Here is a 24,553-nt window from a genome sequence, read left to right as displayed (position 1 = left end):
CGTATAGTCTTGAGTAAATGTACTTAGTTACTTTCCACCACTCAGCTGGTGGTGCTCTATATTGAAATTGAACATATCCATCAAAACAACACATAGGAAAACAATATAACCACAAAAACACTGCAACAGAAGATCTACACAAGGTGAAGTTGTAGGCTGAAGCTACAGGTTTTTACTTGAAAACCAACAATACATTTGTCCATCTCTATTTTCAGTCGAGGATTAATCCACATTTGGTGCTCTAGTGAGTATTTACTGCAGCAGGATGGTGTATGTGGGACTGACTCAAAATCGACTACAGTGCCCATGTTAATGGCAGTGAAAGAATATTATTTCTCCTCTCAAAGTGTACATACTCTTGCTTTAAATGAAAAAAAAAATGGAGATGATGGAGATGTTGAGTATTACCTCTTTAAAAGTTTCACAGGGAGCATGTGTGCATTGAGGGCAGATGGTTGTAGTGAAAGGAGCAACTGCCTGGCTTTGTAAAAGCTGAAAGAAAAATAGCTGTCTTATAGACGTTTGGTGCGTTGGTGTGTATTTGTATGTATTGTATGAATGTGTGTTTGGGGATTTGGGGGGTTGTTTGGTGAGTAGATGGGGTTTCCTGCTTCCCAGAGTTTCCATCTGTTTGACCTCCATATAGACCGGGAGCTTTAGAAACTCTGATGTCAGGGAGCGACCCCCCCCCCCCCCCCCCCCCCCCCCCCTCCTCCCTAACTCCCACCACCTCAGCTCCCACCGCCATGGCGACAATAAACATGTCAGCCGCCACACGCCAGAGCAATCTGCAATCAGATTTACTGTGCATGAAATATGGTGGTGCTTTTATTGGTCCAAAGACTTGTCACTCATAATTTATAGGCTGTTGCCAGGCCGGCTGTGATGTCAGCGAGCTCCCAGCACCCTCAGGAGAATCAGAAGAGAGAGAGTGAAAGAGATAGGGGTCTGAGGCATGGTGGTGGTGGTGGTGGTGGTGGTGGTGGAGTGGTGGTGGTCGGGTGGGGGATGGAGATATAAGATGACAGAATATTTGTGAATTTCTGTGTGTGTGTGTGTCAGAGAGAAAGAGAGAGAGGAGAGAGAAAGGGAATGAGGGAGAAAAGGTGATTGAGATGGGTGAAAAGAGGGAAAAAATAACACGCATCCATCCTGTTCCTCTCTGTGGTGAGTTTATCAGGTTGAGGGAGTGAAAGTGTCAGTTTTTCCACGGCCTGTACAAATGGAACACCCTCTCCTCTCCTCTCTCCTCTCTCCCCTCCTCTCCTCCGGCGTTGCACTGTATCCTTTGAACACTGACACCTATTGATCACATGGTCGGCGGAGGAAAGGAAAAAAAAAAAATGAATTTGCGATTCACATCTCCACTTGAAGCCTCTCTGACCCAGAAATAGAAAAGAAGTGGAGAGTCTGGTGTTAGCGGCTTGCACCGGAGGGATGACGTACAGAGAAGAAGCAGAACGTCCAAACAGGCTTAATTTCATTTAATCTCATCTGATAGCATAGGTGAAACTACAGTAATTATCCAGTGGGAGATTTAGATAGAAAATAACAGCGGAGGAATAGATCAAAGAAACGCTGCCCTCTCCGCAAAGACAAAGTGAATATCAAGGAGAATGCATGAGTGGTGTGCATGCAACCATATCTTAAAAAAAAAAAAACTGGTATGGCATTAAAAAATGAGATAAGATTCAATCCCTCTTTTGAAAAACGATACTCTGTTCACAGAGAACTATTAGAATGTTTACATTTGCGGCATTTTGTTCCATATCAAAGTAATTAATTGCCTCCATTTTCAAATTAAAAGTACATTACAACACAATTAAGGATGCAAATGAGTCTGAGCCTGTCGCGAGGAGCCAGAAAAAGTGAAAGAGTGACTGCGTTGATGTATGAGGGTTTGCATGCTTTTTTGTGTATTAGGTGTGCCGCAATGGATCATTGTGCATGTGTGTGTGTGTGTGTGTGTATTCAAATTCAACTGTGTGAATTAAGAGCATCTTTAGAGGAATGTGATCTGCTGCCTTTATTGAAGAGGAAGACTCAGTGTTGAAATTACATCAGCACAGGGAAATAAATCAGAGCTCTGCAGTAATAAACAACGGGGTAATTAGGTCACTCTTCCCTCAGTAACTGATAGACCAGAGGGGCAGATACTATGTTATTCCTATTGTGTTAAAGGCTTGTGTCACCTATCATAAACACAACACACACTTTAACACTCACATATTTCTCCATCTCTGCCTCCCTTCCAGGGGCTCTGACCTCCAACGAGCCTGTTCCATGAAAGATGTCTACATCACGCTAGAAACCGCGGACAGTAAAACATAATTTTGTCATAACCTTCCCTCTTTGGAGGGAAAACAGATATAAAAGTATATAGCCTGTGGTTTACTGCGAGTCCCCCTCACCCAGCCTGGCAGCAGCACGCAGGGCTGATGGATGCCGGGCGTCAGCCGACTTTTAATTGCTCGTAAATTTTTGATCCGGGGAAAACGCCACGTTCTCCTTGTCCCCCGGCGACATGGGTGACGGAGCCGCTCAGGAGGGAATAAAAGAGCCTCAGTAGGGAACACAGAGAGGATGGGAAGTAGAGAAAGTGGAATACACAGAGACATACTAACATACTTAGAAAGATACAGGTGTATATCAGGTGCAGGTGCTCCATAGCATATGATATAGAAAACTGTGTGTGCAGTATATGATATCTAACATTAAATCTTTTTACTCATGTAGTCAATAATATATTAAAAAATGTCTAAATTTGAAAGCAGTAATGTGTCCCTGATATTCTTCTGTCATGGAGTAAGTGGGAGAGTCAGCCTGTCTGTTGCAAACTTAGTCTAGGGTTAGACATTCAATGTTAAGAGCTGACATCCCATGATGCATAATGCTGTTTCAGAGGCTATTTCACCAGAACAAGAACAAAAGATACTGCAGAGTCATAGAATAATATTCCTTCAGTGTAACGCAGCCAGTGTTCCCAGGTGGGACCAACAAAAAGAACCCCAATCAGAGCCCAGCACCCGCTCACTCATTATAAAAGTAGTCAAGTTTTCAATCCTTTCACTTTTTCTTTTTTGTTCTAGCTCCACTCAAAAATATGTTTTTCTTCTTGAATGTTTGAGCTTCACTGTGCAGAATGATGTGCAGAGTTTGATACTAGAAGGCTGTTTTCACCTTCATCTGCTGAAAGTGGAAAGTTTCTTTGCTCAATGAAAATCTGAGTTTTAAGGGGCGGGCCTATGAGCAGGATTTGTGACATCACAACTTGTTTGGAGGCTAATCGTGGTCCAGTATGCAACTTACACAAGTATAATGTGGAAACTTGAAGTTTGCTGTGCAAAAACACTGAGAATGGACTTTTCAGTGAAGTAGGAGACATCTTGTGTCCTGCAGTTAGCAACATATTTGCACATTCATAGATTCTGTATTTTTCAATGAAAAGAAGATGCCATTTTAAGGATTTTAAAGCTGTAAGTGGTGAAAAAAACCCCAAAAAACCAAACATATCAGACACACATTATTGTCCCAAGCAGAATATTTTCATGTCTTGATAAATGTGTGAGGAGGATCTTTAAGTGTAATTAGTTTACAATAATGAAAAAGTTATAATAGAAATCATAAAATAAAATAAAGCATTTAGATAATGTTATATAAAAGGTGAAAAGTTGTCACTCATATGAACAGATGTTAAGTGTTTTATCACAGAACTGTGGCAGAATAATGATTGGAACATGGAAAATGTTTCAAGTTAGTTGTTAGTTGTAATAAACTGAAATGTTTTTTGACGGACATCAGTTATCGTTCATTGTGTGCTGAGCTGACTGAACTCAGTATTCTGTCAGTCTCAATCTACTCGGATGAGAGGAGGAGACAGTTTATTGAAATTTAGCCTTTTAATTTTTCATCGGTGGAAATCACCCAAATGGCACAAAAAGTGACCCAGATTGCCATAAACCGCCCAATTAAATTAAAAGTAGCTCAATTGAGGGGAAAACCAGCCTATTTGGCAACAGACTGAACACAAAGTCAAAATATAGAGACACAAAGTCAATGTATGAAAGTAACAAAATACATGGAAAAAATGAAGTTAAAAGTTTCAACCTGAACAAAAAAAATTGTGTTATGTAGGCTGTGTTTTGACCAAAAAAACACATCCTTCTCATTCTTATCAGTGTGACCACTGTGTTGGCACAGCCAGAGAGTTCTGGCTGTAAAGCAAAAAACACAGAGCTGTGTAGCAAAACAATTTAACCTGGATTCACTTTTGAGCCATGGCAATGCAATGTCATGCAACAATACACTGCGGGGGCCAATCAAATATGTGCAAGTGCTCATTACTAATAGATTACTTTACAACATGAACAATGTAATTCTGTTTTCTTTACTAGCCTTAAACCTAATGGGTGTATCATTCAAACTGGACATATTTCATCCTCTTTCTGTAACATATAGCAATGTGACCACATCAACACAACACTGTACCTTGCACATTTGTTTGTTTTTTAAAACTCCCACAAATCACAAAGCTGTATGAGTAGAAGAGGCAGCATTAAAAGTGTGAGGGTCTGAGGACAATTAGAGAATCGACTGGACTTCCCAGTAGGTCTTGCAATCAGACTGATTAACACTCATTCAACAATAAACACACAAGGAATTCATAAACATGGATTTCCAAAACATTTCAGAAATCATAAGTTTTACTATTGGCCTTCAAGAATTGATATTAGTTGACCTCCATTATGTTTGAGTAAAGGGCAAATACTGAGGATGTGTCGCTATAAGATATAGATAGCCCTTAAATTTTTAAATAACAAGAGGCATCATCAAAGGATAAAAATTCTTGCTCTTTTACTCCATTACCTCTGTAGAAACTCACTGCACAAATTGTCTGTGTCAAGCACTTACTGTGGCTACAGGAATAGGGGAACCTTTATCTTACAGGAAACACTAACAGGGTGAAGAAGTGAGGTGCAGTAGCCTGCATTTGCATATACATGCTTCTTTTTTTTTTTCTCCTTCTGTTACTGCGGAACAGTCCTTTAAGTGCCTGCACAGCATTGACAGTAATGGAGATGAGATTGAAAAATGGGGTTTAAAAACCGTCTCTGCAGACTTGTGACTGTTGCCAAGTCTAACAGATGCTCATCTGATCAATTTCTTACCCCGTTTGTCTTCCTCCTGAGATGAAAGAAAGAAGAGATAAATATGGGTTTATCCCACCATTTGCTTGTTCCTTGCAGTAAAGTCCGACATCCTGCCAAGGATTTTGATTATTTCCTTGTTGCGTGTCAGACTCGGTCCAGCCTCAGATCTGTATCACATTTTTCTCCTTTTTTCTACCTTCTCTTTCTTTTTTTTCCTCTCCTCCTCCCCCTACTGTTTTTGTTGTTCCAGTCTCATTTGGTGGATTTTGGCTCACCAGGTTTGGCCTGATCTCTTCCTCCTCACATCGATCCTTCTTTCTTTTTCCCCCCGTGGCGACCAAATCAAGACACACATCACCCTCAGGTCACCGTCTGAGACAGAGGTCAGAGGTCAAAGGGAGCTTGCCAGGGTCCTGCTCTCTTCTGTGTGTGTGTGTGTGTGTGTGTGTATGTGCGTGTTTGTGTGTGACAATTACGGTGGTTCTCATCAGACGTCCTGTTTCTATTTCATGCAGACACACACACGCCTTCAAACATGACTTATACACAATCATTCACACTTGTTATAGTGGAAGGGAAGGAATGAATGATATAAAACATCAACAGTTTTATTATAAAATCATATTTTATTTTACCTCCGATTCATTAGTCATATAACTGAATATGAATACTCTATACAGATATGAAAGGGTGAAATGCTCTAAACAGATATGAACAGCATCTAAATTTTTGCAGTGATATTCAAGGTTTTTTTTCACCTGACTGACACAATTTACCACAAACAAAACAGCATTTCCTCTCAGTGAAAACACACAAATATTATTTACAGTCTTTGCATTGATGGCAGGATCTTTGTCCATATATGAAATGTTCATAAATCTAGATTGTTGTCAGTACAGTATGAACATGAAATGCTAGTAGTCACAGCTGCATGACTTTCTATTATGCATATTTGCCAAAATGTAAACACATAGGCCATAGGCACAGACATAGTTGGATATTCAGATATTCAGCTGGGTTTATCCTTAATAACCTTTCATTGGTTTTCACTAGATTTGTTGTGCAGTGCAGGATAAAGCTGACCGATGTTACACAGGTGTTATTTTTACCTCATGATCCATATTGAAGCCTGTCACTGCGCAAGACTTGACAGCACAAGGAGAAGAGATGAGCTGAAGTTAGGGACCGTCTCAAAAGTGCATGCCAAGAGAACCTTTCAGATTTTTGTCAATAGCATTATTGTGTTTTTTATACATAGACACTTGAACCAACTTTATTATTTTCATTTACATTTACATTTTGTCATTTGGCTATTATCCAAAGCAACTTACAAGCGTGGCAAGACAATCAAGCGTTAGAGGACAGTGACTCAAAAAGAGCTGTAGTACAAGAACAATGAAAAAGAGCACTACACAGAAGTTTTTTGTTTGTTTGTTGTTCGATTATTAAAGTAAGAAACGACTGGAAGTAGCCAAGTGCATAAGAAATGTCATAAACAACAAGAAAGTAGTGCAACAATCAACAAGGTGCTGAGAGGTTAAAGGAGCTCAAGTGTTGAGATATTGAGGATTTTCATCTTGACCTCCCCTGATTGCATTCACAACCTCCTTTTTTAATTAAACAACATTGCCCAGTTAGCTGTAATGCCCTTTTTTGTTGAAATAATAGATACTTTACAAGACCGTTGATACGTTTATCTGAGCCTCCTCCCATTATATACACAATGAACAATCCTGCGATATGGCCCAATGCAATTCTGACTTGTATTTTCCACCTGTTAAAACATCCCATTTGTTTCCATATTTCCATCCAAATCATTAACAGTTGCACAGCTTTTATCGAAACTCAGTTAAGACTTTCAAGCGATGTCCACTTCAGGTGTAAGTCCAAATACAGATAGGAATACAGACATTTTTAGGAAATAAAATATACTGACACATATAGTGGCTTTGTGTTACACCCCTATTATTTATCACAAGTTTAATTTTGGATAAACAGATAAAGAATTGGCCGGTAATGAGAGCACAGATAGCAACAATGTCTGATGAGACAAAGCTAAGAGCGCTACCTATAAAAACAAAGATGTAATCAGGAGAAAAAATTAAGTGCAATTCAAAAACATCTTCGCAATAACTAATTAGCACCAAAGAAATAGAAAATAGAATTTAAAGGATATGGCTGTCGATTTTCTATATTTTTCTTATTGTCAAAAAATCTCATGTGCAGAGCCAAACCAACAATGAATGGATCTATTTTCAAGTATTGTGTGTGCACCCAACGCCTGATATATCTCATCCTTCTGTACCGTAGACCTCCATTGTTGTCCAAAACTATTAAATACTTCAATGAGCTGCACCGCTGCACTGGGTGACACGTTCCTTCAACACAAAGCATTTGGGTACGGTGGTAAAATATATCAGGCTTTGGACAGTGAGAAAAATATAGAAAAATCATCAGCCATATCCTTTAAAACTTCTGGTATAGGGATGTCCATTTCGGGTGGACATCCAAATACAGAGAGCATTACAGAAAATTTTGGGAAATAAAAGATACTGATACAGGTAGTAGCTTTGCATTACACCCTTACTATTTATATAAAGTTTAGGTTGACATAAATTGGCTGGTAATGAGAGCACAGATAGCCATGATGACTGATGAGACGAAGCTAAGAGCGCTGCCTATAAAAACAAAGACTCAATCAAGAGACGGAAAATGAAGAAACAAGGTGAGCTCTAAGCAGTGTAATAAGTGATAAGCACCAAAGACAGAGAAAAAAAATACAGACATTGCTTTTCTTACCACTGTAAAGGTCTAATTTAAACATAAGGATAACAGTCATCCAGATTCCCTGATATCACCGTTACAATGTTTCAGAGGCTGACTAACTGACTCCCATACACTCATGCTGTAGGCTGACCGACACACACAGACCCACAGCTCGCTTCCAGTGGGCACAAAGGGAGAGAGATGGGTGAGCCTGATCAACCCCAGTAGTGTCAACCCAATTACTCATTCTCTTAAAGGGCTATTAAAACATAATTGCCCGGCGATTTACATCCAAGTTAACGTGGCCCCAAGATAATTTATTATTTTCCATAAGCCCTTTCTTTTGTGTGCCGTTGAAAGAGTGTGGGGGGAGAGAGAGAGGAAGACTGTAATTTCCTGAGTCATGAAGAAAGGCATGTTGGCAGCCCAGTGTAATTGTTTAAACCCCACTCTCAGACACCTTCCAGTCACCCCCTTTTAATCCTCGTTATCGCTCTCATTAGCCCGGGGTCAGGGGTCAGCCGGATCCCCCTAGAAACACAAACACAGCGCTGGGGAGAGGAAGGGATGGATGGTGGGCTGGATGAGGGGACGGGAGGGTTGGGGTGGGGGGAGAGACAGAGATTTTCACTTCAGCACTGGAATGCCTGTATTTGGTTTATCTACCATTTTTGTAGAATAATGTTACTTGCAATTTTTGGACTGAAATCTTTATGGCTGAAGTTTATTTGTAACATCCTATTTATGACACTTGTTAAGTAACATGAAGCTGAGTTAACTGAGTCATGGATGAATGCTTTAAGTGATCCAGGGGCAGCAATCAAAAATAGACAAAATGGTTTTACCCTCAATTTGAATGTACAATATAGATTAAATGAAAATGTATAAACAGAGATCCGAAGTGATAAATACCAAATCTGAAATCCATCTCAAATAAACCATGAAAAATATTTTTTCTCAGTGGATAGACAGTATCTTTATGTGCTCTTAATGCTGAATTATGCCCCTCTTTTCTACTGTATGACTGTTTACACAGGAGGTATTTCAGCTGCATTTTTGATCATGCGTGTCTGACGTAACAGATACACTTTTATTTTAATCAATACAGCTGTCTACACATGCCGTGTAATCGCTAGCTTTTCACTGGTGCTGTATGCGCGTAACTGCAACCTGAAGTGTGTTTTAAGCTTCAAGTCTATTTTTATCTGTTTAAAGGAGACTTGTTATGCTTTGTCCTTATTTTCAGTCAGATACATAATATTACAATGTCGGATGTTCATATTAAACGTTGCCATAGTGTCAGATAATGAGGTAAATGTATGTAGAAGTAATCCCTGTGAGCAAAAAGCACTGGCTTCAGACTGCTCCTGATGGTCATCTGCTCCATGCACAGCGCGCAAGTTCACTGCTCCGCTCCACTAACACAATAGCAGTTTTCCATTGTTTTGGGGGTAGTAACGTCGAGCCATGACTCGAGGTGGCAAGCTGTGAGTGTTTTTCCATTACACAGCAGAACAAAGTAAAATAAGTAGTTTACCTGTTGGAGGTGTGCTGGTTGTCTGCAGCTCTTCATCTAACATCATCATCACTGTGGCTGTTTCTGCTTGTACTGTCCCTCTCTGCATTATTTCTAACTGATCCACTGAACAAATAGCTCCAAATATCTCCATATCTTGTTGTATCAACCTGTATTCAGCTCTGCTAATTTGGTGAGGAACACATTTAATTTACTGTAAATTCTTCACAATAAAAGTCTTCCATTATTTAGTCATTTAAAAGCTTTTAATATGAAGCAGTAAAGCAGGAAATGTTGGGTTTGCATCGGCAGTAACTTAACATGGCTCTGATATGGCTGCCCCTCCACAGGCTTCCAGAAAGCTGACCAAATCAGAACAGAGTGGGCTCATCAGGAGGGGGGCCTTAAAGAGACAAGAGCTAAGACTGCCTATTAGAGACAGAGGCTGAACTGAGGGGCTGCATAAAGGGCCAGTATAAGATAAATAAGGAGTTTTTTGATCTGCGAACCATGCAAAGCTACTCTAGTGGAGTCCCAGAATAAAAATATAGAGCTTCATATGAGCATAATAGGACCCCCTTAACGTGTGTAAGTACAGCTATTGTGTATTGCTGACAAAACACAGGTGAACTACACAGCAGTACTGTTGCTGAATGCATCAAAGCTGCTGCTGCGTTTACTAACCAGACATAGAGTAAGTCGGTTTGTTACTGTTTTTCCTAAAGGGATTATATTGGTTGGTTTGAAATAACGTATAAAGGCAAAAAAAAAAGTCTGCACACCGTAGCTCCCTTTTTCTTAGGCACAGTTTAATGGGACATCCATAAGTGACTTGCTCTAGAGTATGTAGCTCGAAACCTCACTTGTGGATGTCCCATTACACTGCACCCAAGTAAAAGGGACCTACAGTGTGCAGACTTTCTTTTTTCCTTTATACATTGTTTCTTTGATCCAGCACCTGTTTTAAAGTTTTTTGGATGTGTGCGTCTGCCACACACTTTTTGATGTGGTTTGAACTAACAACATGAACTAACCACATTATATAAAACAATACCTGATTCATCTTCACTTCTTAATATCCATTTCCTCCCTATTATGGTATAAGATGCATATTCTCCTGATGCCTTCTTTGGCAGCTCTGATGGAAGTCCTGTTGTAATCTGGTCTGAGGTTTATTTTCAGATGTTTCTTTACAGGTTCCTTGGTATAGAGAAGATTAATAACGCCTACAAGCACAGCATATTACACTAATAATGGTCAATATACCATAAGATATGACAGTGTTGCAGTACAAAAGGTCACCAGTCATGTGACTCATGTTAACTGCTTTTACTTCAGTTGTAACAGACTTGCTCTGGTCCAGCTCACCTCCTCTGATCTGTCTGCAGGGATCACAACCTTGTTTTCCCCCCAGTGTCCCTCTCTAATTGAAGCTAATAAAGATCAATTAAAGCCATTAAGGGCTTTCCTTAAACGAGGGCTGACTGCTAAATACATTAGCGATCTCTCTCTCTATCTTTATCCATATAATACTATAGGTCTCTCTCTCTCTCTCTCTATCTCCCTCACTCACTCCCTCCCTCCTTCCTCATTTTGCATGCACACTGGCCTGTTGGGGTCTGCGGGGGCCAGGGTATTTCCAGGGTCACATCAATGAACAGTACTCCTAGCAGATCTTGGAGCTGACATTCAACCGCTACAACTAAGGCCAATACCACATTTGCATTCATTCTACCATTAGCTAATTCTTGTGATGCCATTCAGTATGTTTCAAGTAACGATCAGCAACGTTATTACAGATAAAGATGAATTTTGATTCATATAGTCAATAGTTTTCCTTTTCATGTTAGCTTTTAAATTAACAGTTGTTAAAATCAGTGTCAGTGTGATATCTCAGTACGAATGAACAGTTTGACTGACAAGTGCAGAAACACCTCCAAAGCTGCAAGTGCTTGAATCAAAAAGTGAGGAACCTGATAAGTACCATTTTTAATGCAAAAAATTAAAACCTCTCAATGGGATTCATGCAAGAACAACTTGTACAAATATATTTCATATTTAGATTTTTCTCTTAGTTACCTCTTAGTTAGGGATCCAGGCATGTCGTATGGGTCCTCTACAGATAGATCTCCAAAGGGGGAAAAACATTGTTTGACTTAAGAATTGTAATGCCTCAATCGGAATGAATGAAAGCCTTTTGGCTTAGTGATTAAAACATTGACCATGAGCTGCATGGTCCCCAGTTCATGTTGCATTATTCCCTTCATTTCCTGTCATCTCTCCATTATCAGAATCTCCAGTGAAGACATAAAAATTCCCAAAACAATATATAAAAAAAGAATAGTGCGGCCAGGATGACTGCACATACCAGCTCCTATGACATGATCAGTGTAAACTCGCCCCGGTGATTCCACTGCATAGAAGGATTGGACTGGATTGGATCAAATGGGTGAAAAAGCTAATGAATAAAGTAAATCAGAAAAATCAAATCAAACGTCAGGTAATTTTCTAGTGGGGCTACAGTTGGGCTATGATAATTCTTGGTGAGGCTATGGTCACATCTATCCCCACCTGACAGCGTATTATCCTACTGTATTCATCCATTAATGTCACCTTCCCCTGACTGCCTCCGATCTAAATCATGGACCTCTTTTATCGACCACATCTAACTTCATATCAAAGCATGCTTCTTTATTTCTGTCATGATATGGCTCTGTGATGACACATTTTGACAGCTGTAAGTATTTTTTTTTTTCTTTTCTTCTTTTTAGTCTTGGGTGACTTTATTTTTGTGAATGAAACTTTCCCACAAATGGAGCAGCAAAGGTAGCCTTATAAAGCGAGTTTGGGAGCGCTTGAAGCGCGATTATTCTAATGATCAAATCTCACAAACCACACACCTCCTCATGATCAGGTGGAAATTTGCGGCCAGTTTGCACAGATTGAGAATCGAGTGAATCTGATGTAGAACACCTTTACAAGCAAACCTCATAGTATAAAGTAAGCCAGGTTTATGATAAGAACATGAAAATGTTCATGCATGAGGCTCAGTGTTTACAGCATTTTTTTTCTTTGTCAATATGTAAAAGCCACTGAACATAATGGCACGACACTGACACCCTAGTTTAAAAGACATGGTGGTGCAGTATGTGAGGTTTTACCACTTCACCAATCACCTTTCAGTCTCATAGCCTTCGAATATCCAGTATCACGACAGCAGGGGTCAGAGCATTACTGCACTGTACAACTACTGTAGCACTACAGCACCATTCTTACACCAGACTCAACAGAATACAGGCGATGTGACAGAGCGATAAGAGAGATGAAGGAGAAGGAGAAGTGACCCATTCACAGGACAGCAGGGAGCCTGATGGTGCTACCATGAGCTGTCAACACACTTTATTCAGCTGACTATGTGTGTGTGCACATGTGTGTATTTGAGAGAATGTATGTGGGTATCTCAATGTGTGCATACATGTCATCTCTGTGTGTACAGCACCTGTGAGACCACGCATGAGGGTGTGCTTGTGTGTTACAGACCACGTGTGAATATGTGAGTAAATGCGTTTGCTTGTATGTGTATGTGTGAGAGTGTGTTAAAAAGACTAAACCAAAATTAAATCTTACCACATCCCACTTGTATGCGTGCGTGTATGGTGTGCGTGTATGTATGTGGTGTCAGGGAATGTGTTTCATTAGTCGTGCTGCTTCATGTGCCCGTCTGCAGCTTCGGTACAGTATAGCAGCCAGTCTGATGCAGGGACGAGGCGGGAAGCTCCAGATCATTCAGCCTGGCTCTGCCTCCCTCTTCGTATGGCCACAGAAAGCCTCCGCTGCTTCTCCGGGCCCATGCCAGTGTGAAAAGCAATTGTGTGGAATGTGTAAGAATTAAGTATCCCATCATTCAGCGCAGACATGCAATTAAAAGAGCTGTAGCCGTCACTAGCAGTAGACATTGCCATGTCATGTCACTATAACTCAACACAGCCGATGCCTGCCATTTTTTTTTTGTTCTTAAGAGGGAGGAGTAAGTATAGACAGACACATACACTTAAGAAGCTCACTCACTTCCACACTCATTTACAAAAACATTTACAAACATAAACATTCAAATTTTAAGTTTGTCTTAATACAACATTCACCTGCCCATATGTAGGTTGAAAGAGTTACTGGTCGCTGTAATCATGACTCCTGTCCTTACTGGTCCTTTCTTAGTGAGTATGCACTAGAAGATATGGGGGACAAAATCCACAGTCCTTGTTCTCAGTTGGACTATCAGATTTGGCAGTTGTTCTGCAGTTGTTTTAGTGCAAAATTCCCTCTTTGTGTAACTAAACCCCTCCACTGAGGCTCACTAAGGAAACAGTCCATGGAAAAATAAAGAGGGAATTTTGCACTAAAAAGTTTTTTAAAAAATGTTTAAAATATTGTATGCATGGTGACTAATTTCAATTAGTCATTTTTTAACAAGTAATATGAATATATATGTACTGTAAGATGGAAGTAATTAGCTTGTTAAAGAGTTTGGCTGAAAGACATCACAGATGCCATGAGGGTGGGAAACAAGCTGGTAAATACTTTGTTATATTCACACTAAAGTGCCTTGTTTGTAAATGTCCCAGATATTCATCGAATTCCCTCTCTGGACTACAACTCAAATAAAGCCATGTTATTGCAGGAGTTGCAGGGCCAATGGGAGCCGTGTTGTATTATTACAGTATTACTGTAGTACTGTAGTATTACACTATTACTGTATTATTTTCAGGTTGTCTCCATTCCCCACTTGCTTACTTTGTGTTTACTCAGCATCACAGTCCTCCTGCAAGTGGACCGAGCTGTGGTTAGTTTGTGGCTAGAATGAAACATGAAGTAACCACAGTAAATAAAATGATACCTGATTCATATTCACTTAATAACATCCATAACCCCCTATTATAGTACAGAATGCATATACTCCTGTGAGTTCTAGTGAGCCGTCTTTGGCATTTGTGATAGATGAAGTCCAGTTATAGTCTGGTCTGATATTTATATTCAATCATTTCAAGTTCTTTTGTGGACGAGAAGATAAATAACGCCTACGAGCACAACATACTATGCAAATGTGTGTCAACATATCATAAACTATGACACTTTGGCAGGATGACAAGCCAACAAAGAGGGAACTTTGCTCTAAAAAGATTGCAACTTTGGAAAATACAAACTTGATTTATCTATCTCAGTCTGCCGAAGCTTCATATTAGCTCCAGCTGAACTTTAAAATGCATTTTTACAGAGTGAGGACTGTGGATTTTGTCCCACATCTCTTACCCTAGAGTCACACTTCAGGGCCAGTATGGAAAGAAGGAATTAATGTACAGTACATACAGTATGAGCATGTGAATATTGTTTAAGGACAAACTTGAAAAAATGTTAACCTATCTTTATGTACACGCATTCATATTAAACCGTGGCATACAGATAAATTATGGGCATAAGTACAAGCTGTACATTAGAGGCGAGAGAAAGCAATTATAAAAATATTGGCATTCAAAGAGAATGAAGGTCATGCAGATCACATGAAAATGACAGATGTTTACAAGTAAAGTGGTTTGATTTCTAGTGCTGTAATTACTGTACATTTCCACTGAGTACACAGTAAAGTTTGAACTGATTTCTGAGAGTCTCTTGGCAAGTCTTATGACTTGTATTTTAATACAGTGTTATACAAGCATTCCATTATAACACATTTTAATGCTTCAGTTTAGATTTTACAGCGTTACCAAGTTACTTAACTGAGATTGAGTCATTTTTGCCAATTGGACAAAAGAGACACATTATAAGAGGCAGAAATGCATTAAAAAAAAAAACATATGGTGATAAAAATCCAAAATAAAAATATACTACTCAGACCTGGAATGAACTACAAAACATAAAGTGAACCTCAAAATCAGACCTTTGCGCAGCTTTACTGAAAAGATATTGAGATACTACTCACTCTACAATATGTACACAAAGAAGTATTAAAGTGTTTGTCTCTGTTGTATTTCCTCTAGTTTGTTTCATATCAGTCAGTTCACAGACTTAAGCTTGAGTGGGCCACAGTGTAAATATCCCAGACCTATTATTACCAACAAAATGTTCCTAGCCGTTGTCAAGCCACTAAGTACAAAATGGTGAATTGCAGACATGAAGAGAGATAATTGCCACTCACGCTGGAAATTTGGCAAGCGCCTTCCCCACGAGACTCGGATGAAATGGTGCTTCAACCCCCGAAACTGTCATTCTTAATGAAATGGTAATTACAAACCCAGCGGAACAGCTGAGGGGCCTGCCGGGGCCCACGGAGCCCAACTACCAGAATAAACCTGCTACAACAACCTGCAGAGAAGAGAGAGAGGGAGGGAGGGAGGCAGGAAGGAGGAGGGAGAGGAGGAAGACGATATAAAGCAGGAGAGAGGTTCAGGTAGGCAGTAATACCAGGAATCTGAGATTTATTTCAATTGTGAAATGTAATACACACTCCAGGTTGGAGTGTGCTGTACACTGGGACCCTCATCAATAACGCCGGCAGTGTGGAAGGCGGGAGGGGAGGTTGGTTAAAAGCGCCCACACAGTCTGGGTAATTGATTGCTTTGTAAGTGAACATGTCTTTAACCTTTGGGAGGTCAGGCCCAGTCGGACACCATCAGTCCTGCCTGGGGTTGAACTGCTTCCAGCCGTTTGTCTTCCGCTGCTCCCTCGTCTCAGGGCCGATTTGTCAAGCATGAGATGTTTTGGGTGTTTAGATTACAGGCGAGATGGGAAAACAAAGGCAAAATGCCACCCCAAACAAAAGGCCTGAGCCTGGATCCCGCACTGATCTGCAGGCCGGGCAGGAGGCCAGCTACCTGGGGTGCTGAAACTGAAAGAGGGAGAGGGTTGGGGGGGGGGGGGGGGGTTGCTTTGCTGAAACAGAGCCACAATGAAGCCCCCGAAACACAGTCACTGTGGAGCTTGAACCAGAGCCAGAATGGAGGCTGAACGGGAGCCAATGTGAGAATTGAACGACAGCCAGAACGGTGACATGAGATAGAGCCGGAATAGCGCCTTGAGACGCAGCCAAAATGGCAGCCAGAGACTCGGGGGGGATATGAGGGAGCTTGGGGCGGCTAACTGTTTTCTTCACGGCAATACTCCTCATCACTGGAGATTTTAAAGTGTCCTTTTGCCACCCTCCCAGGTACTTAGGTCTGTCTGTCTGTCAGGCTGTTATAGAGTGACTAAAGATGATTTATCTCTTAGATTATCAGGGCCAGTAGCTGCGCCGTCGCTCATATGATGCCCTGGAGAGACAGGTCAGAAACAGGCAATACCTTCTAGGACTGATACTCTGACAACTCTGTCTTTCTTAGAAGGAATATCTCCACGACACAGCCATTTATAGCTGGCCTGCAGCTTTCAACACTTTGACAGGAGAAAGTCAAACTCACATCTTGTTAAGCTCATGTGTGGATTATAACTGTGTGTTTATTTTCAGACGTGATATTTCATCACCTTAAGGTAAAAGCAGATTTTTCTTACGTGTTTGTGTCGGTGTGTTTTTTGTAATGTATGAACAAGTGGGTGTGTGCACATGCAAGAAAATGTATGTGTGTGCGTGTTTGTGTCAAAGCACAAGGTGCTGTGTGTGCCTGCCACTTCCATCTGCTGTTCTATTACCATAGACGTGATGTACCTGCCACTTCTCTCCTCAGCTGAGGTGTGTGTGTTGTATTCTCCCATCCTGTTGTTAGATCTGACAGCCACTAACACGGGCTCGTGGTGAAAAAGGGGGAAAAAATACTCTCAAGTTCCAGATCCCACCCAGAGTCTGACAGACAAACTGTCTGGGACTGTAGGGAAGCTGCACTCATCTCTTACTGTGCAGCCAAGAAGTGTATTTTGAAACCATTCTCTAAAGTCTCAATACAGTATCATACTTCATTTACAGAAAGTTCCTACAGTTGTTTTGTTCTGGCTCATTTATATTTGGATGCTCCATTAGGCAATTAGGTGATCATTTCATGACACATTTTTTAATACTTAAATGTTAAGATTGATATCTACAAAACCCTGGTTTTTCATTTAACAAAAAAGGTTTAAGTTCTAAAAACTTTGATGTTGTGTGACCACAAGCAGCTATACTGTAAAAGATCTTTGCCTAAATGAAATAGTCAAAAATTAGCTTGCCTTTAATCAGGAAATATCAAAAAAAAAAAAAAAAAAAGCTCCTTGTTGACAAAATAGATGTAGGAACTAGGGAGCCACAGGAACGATGGATTAAAAAACAACAGCAACAATTTTTGTTTTTCTCTGCATTTACTGTTGTGCAACTCCAATGTTTGAACAGATGTAATGAATGATAAAGGAGACTGAGAGCTGCAGATTCTACCTTGTTAGTTCCTGGACCATCAGACAGTGCTGCCCCCTACAGCAGGCACATTTTTGGGAGCAGAAACTATATGTAAAGACCTAAATTTGAACCACGGTTCCTCCTGTCAAAATGCAAGTAAAGTTCCAGAGTTCCTAAAATGGTTTCTGGGTCCTTGGTAAAGTTCCCTCAGTGGAAACAGGATAAATGTGAACACACACATTTCAGTCAATACCAAACAAGTATTAAAGTTTGATACCCAGCCCTTATGTCATCAAAAAAAGGGGAAGAAACTGTGCCATTGTAAGATACCTGCAACCTTTATAAGCATCAAGCAAAAACAAACTGAAGTTTCGAGCGGGAAGGAGAAATCAGTCGTGTCAGACTTTCCACACATTTATCACTGTAAATGAAAGCAGTATAATATTGTTTGAAAAATATGGCGAGATCAGCCTGGTTTGTTCGCATTTGGTCCATCTGTGAATTGACTGAAGATCAATAACCTCGCAACTCTGTCAGCTCTGTAAATCTAGATGAATATGTAGCTCAGAAGTGTGTGTGTGTGTGTGTGTGTGTGTGTGTGTGTGTGTGTGTGAGTGTGTGTAGGTGTATGTGCACTTGAGCGAGTTGTTGTTTCTGTGTGTGTGTGTATGAAGAGAGAGCATGTGCGTTTTGTTTTTTTACGAGGGAGCACAGATGTGAGAGATATGGAATATCTATATGTTTGTGTGAAACGAGAGTGTGTACACACCTAATGCATTCTGGCAAGTTATTTCCATTTCATGCTAGGGCATAGATCGTTCGAGGGCTGTGGTTACCTCTCTCTCTTTCTTTCTTTTCCTCTCTCCCTCAGTCTCCCTGGTGGGGATGTAAAACTGGCCTTGCGTCTCTGCCCCAGACAGATAGATTAATTAATTATCCAGACCTCCTCTTTTTTCATTGCTGAACCAATGTGACTGAGCCTGTGGTCTATACTGTACATTGTACATGTGTTTTAGTAGAGAGAGAGAGGGAGAGAATGTGTGTGTGTGTGTGTGCATGTGTTTGTGCACCAGGTAATTAAAGATATAGCTCATCCACAGACTAACAATCCCACTATCACTTAATATCAGAGTACCTGTGCAATGATATTGTTTCCTGTGAAAGGGGAGCGGATCTATGTGTGGGTAATTGTTGGCTAATTGAGAGGAAGTGGAGGCTCTTTATACGTGTGTGTGTGTGTGTGTGTGTGTGTGTGTGTGTGAGAGAGAGAGAGAGAGAGAGAGAGAGAGAGTTGGAGACAAAAAGAGAAATAAAGTCCTCATGATGATTAGGATTCTTAATTAGCAGAAAGATGAAAGTGTAAAGTCTGGGTAGGTCAGTGATGTGCTGTTGACCCTTGACCTTAAATCTTGATTGGTTAAGCAGACATGATAGGTTTGTTAAAGCAAATTGATGGCACCACGTCTCAACTTCTCTTCTCCTTATCTTCGCCTTTTTGAACTTTTTTTGCATGGAATACGGATCGACTGAAACAGTTCCTGTCCCTTTCAAGCCTGAAGTATTGTAATAATGCTCCAGTTGTACGTAGAAAGGCGGAATGTTGATGGTAATTGTGCGTTTGTGTGGATGTGCATTTGATTGATGGGTCAGCAGATAAAGCGGGCTGAATGTGCCGAGTGTTTGTGTGTGTTTGTGTGTGACATACACCGACTCGCCCTGAGGGACAGGGGAAACGGAGCACTGCACCTCCTGCAGGGGGTGCCGTGTCTCCCGGCAGGGGGGTGCAGCAGGCAAACAGAGGGGTGCCTGTACACCCCTCCACCCAAAGCCCTCCACACACACACACACGCACCACAACACTCCACCCTACTGTGCCACAAGAAGGGTGGGGGGTTGTAGGGACCCTGAGCTCTTCTAAACCTCCACTAATGCATAATTCATATACAAGAAGCAATTTTGATATTTTGCTGGGGGGGGGCAGGGAGTAGAAAAACAGAAGAAATTTCAAAATAAAGTTCCACAACACACTGCACAGTCATCCTCCTCAACTCCCATTTTTTTTCCTTGTTCAGGGTTAAATTATGTCGCCACTGACGGAGAGTTGTGGGTAAATCTGCTCTGGTCTACAGCAACATCAACATGTTTCCAAAAAATAAATAATAAATGCATTTATACACACCCATGTTGCGAGCAATGACATTGCAATCAATTTATTGTGAGTCAATCCCCCAAATACTGTCCTACATCAAATGTGCATTAATCCATGGCTGGAAATAGTCCCCAACAAACGCACTCCTGTGCTCCTGTGTGAGTAATGTGCACATCTGTTTTAGGAAATGACTGAGCCTTTCATAAAAAATGAAACTATATATTTGTGGCCTTTTAGTAAAGATTCCTATCTTCATTAGGAGCCAGTGAGCTTGTGGCTGACATATTATTTGGTTGTGGTCTTTTCAGGGGATTTGTTGCCTACCTAAAAAGTACAATCATATTATATCATTTTGTATGGTACGTTGAATAAGGAACCTTTGGTTCAATAAACATATAAAAACAGGCTTTGTTTTTGATAGTTACATTTCTGTTTGCTATATCACGTTTAGTGATATGGCATCAAAAACTAGTCCCTTTTGAAGAGGCAAACAAAGGCTTCTGGTTCAGTGTTTGCTTTGTCCGGAGTGAAAAGAAAGCACTCGGGACCAGCGAGGGAATCTTTTGCCAAGCTTGTAGCACAGCGCTCAGTCAATCCTTTCCCCCTTCTTTTCTCTCTCTCTTTCTCTCTCTCCCTCCTTCCCCACAAGGGCAGAGACATCTAAAAGGACTGTACCTTGGTGTGCGTCCAACAAAAGCTCTCTGCTGAATTTCATCCTCTTTTGAATTTGTGTTTGAATAACACTCAAGCTACAAATCAAAATATGTTGGACACTGAGAGTGAGGTCATGGGGTATAGATCATTGTGGCTTCCAGAGAAGTCTCCTTGTGTAAGAGAAGGGGACGGGTGGCTGCTACTCTGACTGATGGCTGTAGAGACAGAGAGGGCCGTTTGGTGCCCATTCTCCTGAGACTAAGTCCACGCCTGTGCCAAACCCCTCATTTTCCTCCCCGCAATATATTTCATTAAACTTGTAACTCTTTGCAAGGTAATTCACTTGACATTTTGAGACTGTGTTGAAGGCTTCTGAGTGTTTCCCTCTCTGTAATTTCAAGTCAGACAGATATTTACCTAATACAGCCTAAAAATATATTCCAAAATCATTTCCACTGTAAAAGCACACATTCAGGACTGTTAAATGGATGAAACTGTATAACACAAAGCCTGAGCAGCACGGCACAGCATTTCATGGTTACAGCCATGCAGGTCCCAGTGGCGCAGATATAATTAAGACCTCTTCTTAATTACTTAATAAGCCTAATTAGTAACATTTCTGAGCAGCAGATTTGGCTGTAAGAGAGATGGAAATCAGAAGAATGTTAAGTCTATTTGTTATTTCATTTAAATCCTAATGTTAATGAAATTAGTGCATCATGATATAACAGAAACAAACCACGCTGGGATTGACCATAGGGCTAATGCAGCTTTTTATGCTTCTGATAAACATTTAATTAAGTGCTACAAAAGGGGGATAAAGAAAAAAAAATCATACAAAACAAATGTAAATATAGTTTTTATGCGACAGTTGGCTGCTATAGTCATATGTCACCTTGATCAAGTGTTTAATGTATCCACTCTTGGTGCATTTCTCATTAGTTCATGGCCAGATGTGATGGAGAGGTGTGTGAAACTGACCGGGGGTCTGCTATGTTGTCGTCAGGATAAGTAAGGCAAGCCCACCAATCATGCGCTGGAGCTGCTGCTGCTGCTGCATTCCTGGCCACTTAATTAGAAGTTGTTGGTACCACAGAAGGTGTCACCAACCTTTTCAGGCGCTGAACAGATGGTGTCCCCTCTTTTTGAGGTCCTGCCAATGCCCACTCTGTGGCTCCTGGGAAAATGACCTAACTCACAGGCAGCTGCTTAGTGCGGCTTGAGTGATTCTTTACAGCCACTTCTACTGGGGGGGACTTAGCAGGACGTACCACTGCAAACAAGGGGTGAAACCGCCGTATCTAGGTCCCTGGATAGTTCTGACTGTGGAACAAATATGTTTTGGTTCCAGCATAACAGTTGTTATAGCTGTGTTTTTAATGCCTTGTGCAAAGACAACGGAAAGACCTCGACCCTGGAGATCTTGATGCCTCAGTGCTAGTTGGGTTTCTGTGCACCTTCCTCTGCTGCTGGCAGATGGTGTGAATATCAACAGAGAAAAGGACCTGGGAAGGCCCGCAGAACAAAAAGTGAAAAGGGTTCCTCGACAGTTACAAAGAGGCCCCATGGAGAGGTGGGGGGGGAGTGGCCTTCGTCCTAATGGATAAAAAGAAGGAGGGAGTAGAGTTTGCGAGGGTATTTGCCACTGAGGAGTGAAAGTGGATGGAGAAAATGCGAGGGCCGCAGATTCGATATGTGTGAAGGCGGGGGGTCGGGGGTTTAACATGCTTCGTGCTGCGTGGACAGAAGATCGACTGTCACTCTGTAGTCGGCTTGGCTCAACCTCCCTCCGACCACGCAGGAGGTGGAGAAAGAACAAGTTGAAAATTGGATGACTGTGCTGTCTGACTAATTGCTTGATGTGAATTACATTATGTGGGTTTCATCTTAAAGACATTTTAATCTTAAACAATGTCACAATCCACAATAGCTACGAAATGTGCTCTGCACACATTTCTATTTGGAGAAATCACAAAGCTCTTGCTGAATGTAGCAGTGTGTTACTCTCTCTGTTCCTTGCTACTGATGATGAGATCGCTGAAAAGGCCAGGGAGTCTTCTTGGAAAGTGGCCCAGCTCAGCGGTGGTGTTTCATTGACATGGCAGGGGACATAAAATCTGTCATTTTCATCATGTTCTATCGTGGGTAAACCTGTTTCCTGCAGCTTTCTCTATCAGATATATGTCTGTGTAGGTTTATGGCCGTGGAGCTGGGGCAGGCCCGATCGATCTGCGGGAGCTATAGGATTTAATAGGTGCACAGCTCTCGCTAAGGGGCACGGGGTGGGGAGGGTATATTTAATCACTAAAAGGGAGCAGGGTGGCAAGCCCCGGTCACCGACAGTTTCTCTTTTATGAGAAGTCAGGGTATCAGTTTTCCCCACACTGTGAGAAATCTTATGTGATCTATTGTTGCTGCTGGGGTTTCGTTATACATCTCCATTTGAGGTCGCCGAATTAAAAACTAACCTCCAGTAGGCCCATGTTCTTAGTACCACTAATGTGTATCCACATATGTTGTCAGAGTGTCTGTTTGTGTTTTAATATGTTTATCTAAATACCTCCATACATGAAAGAATCTTTACACTGAATCTTGAATATTATTTACTTGTGCAAATACTCACCACTGTACCAAATGTGCATTTATCCACAGCTGAATAGAGTCCTCAATAAATGCACAATTTACTCCTGGTTGATTAACATTTGCTAAAAGCTTCAGCACCCAGCTGTTTTATGACATTTCTGAGCCCTTTTTAAAAATGAAGTCATACATTTGTGACCTGTTTTTAAAGATTGACTTCTTCAGCAGGAACCAATAGGCCTGGTGCTTAGAGAAACAGACAGGGAAGGGAAGTCAGGAGGTATTGAGAGACAGAGACTAACACATTGTTGCTGCTGGTCTTTTTCATGGGAAAATAATGACAAAAAGAAAAAATGTTGACATCATTGCTTAAGTAAGTAAGTCCACAGCATCTTCATGATCTGGTGGTTTAAGATGTGTACTATATCACGTCCTCTGTTTTATATATCACTTTTCCTCTCTCCTCACATCATCTCTCTTCACTGTCAACTGTCAAATTAAAGGACAAATTTCCCCCCCAAAATCTTTTTTTTTATACCATTCAGGATCACAATTTTTCTCTAATTGTTGCTTATCTCTAATGAATTACTGCTTAATGTTCAGGCATATTAAAATCCTTCAAATTAAACAATGTGTGAAGAAAAAATGACTAGCTCACAAATCATGTCTCCACTAAGACCATAAAGAGTGGGTAGGGGACACAGGTAGATATTGCTTTGTCTGAAGGGGTCGCTAACTAAAAAACCACTTGTGTAGTATGCAAACATACTTGGAAACTACGGAGCCAAATAATGATTCTTCAGAGTTCTTTTTTCTTTATTTGGATCCATGTCAGCTGATGCCTTTGCAGTCACTAGTCTCTGCTTCTGCATTCAGCTGTTGTCAGCTGTGTTTTGCTCCAACTCTTCACAGCTTTCACAAACCCCCCGAATGACCTTGAACTTCAGCAGCGCACCTCAACCCCATACACCCGCCTGCCTAATGCTATTATGTTGGGTCCTACATGCTAAAAGTCATTGGTGGTGATAGTGGCTGATTAGATTGTGTCCATTGATCGCGCGGCGTGCTGTTAGGATGAGGACGGTGTGGGCTGCAGATCCTGCCTCTCCTCCTCAGACACACTGACAGTCTGAGACAGAGGAGATGGAGCCCCATGCAGGGCAGCAGATTGAGTTATTGATCAGCTCTCTCCTTTCTCCTCTCGCTGTCTCTCTCTCTGCTGCTCCGAGAGACCCCGTCATCAGGATAATGAATTTCACTTATTGCAGATTAACGGCATAAGGTCTGTATGGTAATAATGGCAGAAATTAGCTCTTTGTCACCCCCCCTGGATTTCCAAGAGAGGGGGGGGGGGGAGAATGAAGGTTGTTACAACCCTGTTACTCAGT

At 41.1% G+C, this 24,553-nt stretch overlaps 1 protein-coding gene across 1 annotated transcript in view; it reads left to right on the top strand.

Annotated features, from left to right (window-relative positions):
- LOC137191889 (neuroendocrine convertase 1-like) overlaps positions 1-24,553 on the top strand; it is a 182,237-nt gene that overhangs the window by 129,082 nt on the left and 28,602 nt on the right. The gene's annotated exons all lie outside the window — the stretch shown is intronic.

This window comes from Thunnus thynnus, chromosome 10 (genome assembly GCF_963924715.1).
Source record: "Thunnus thynnus chromosome 10, fThuThy2.1, whole genome shotgun sequence".
Lineage (NCBI taxonomy): Eukaryota > Metazoa > Chordata > Actinopteri > Scombriformes > Scombridae > Thunnus > Thunnus thynnus.
The sequence above is the reverse complement of the archived record's forward strand: the minus strand, read 5'-3'. Positions and strand labels throughout refer to the sequence as shown.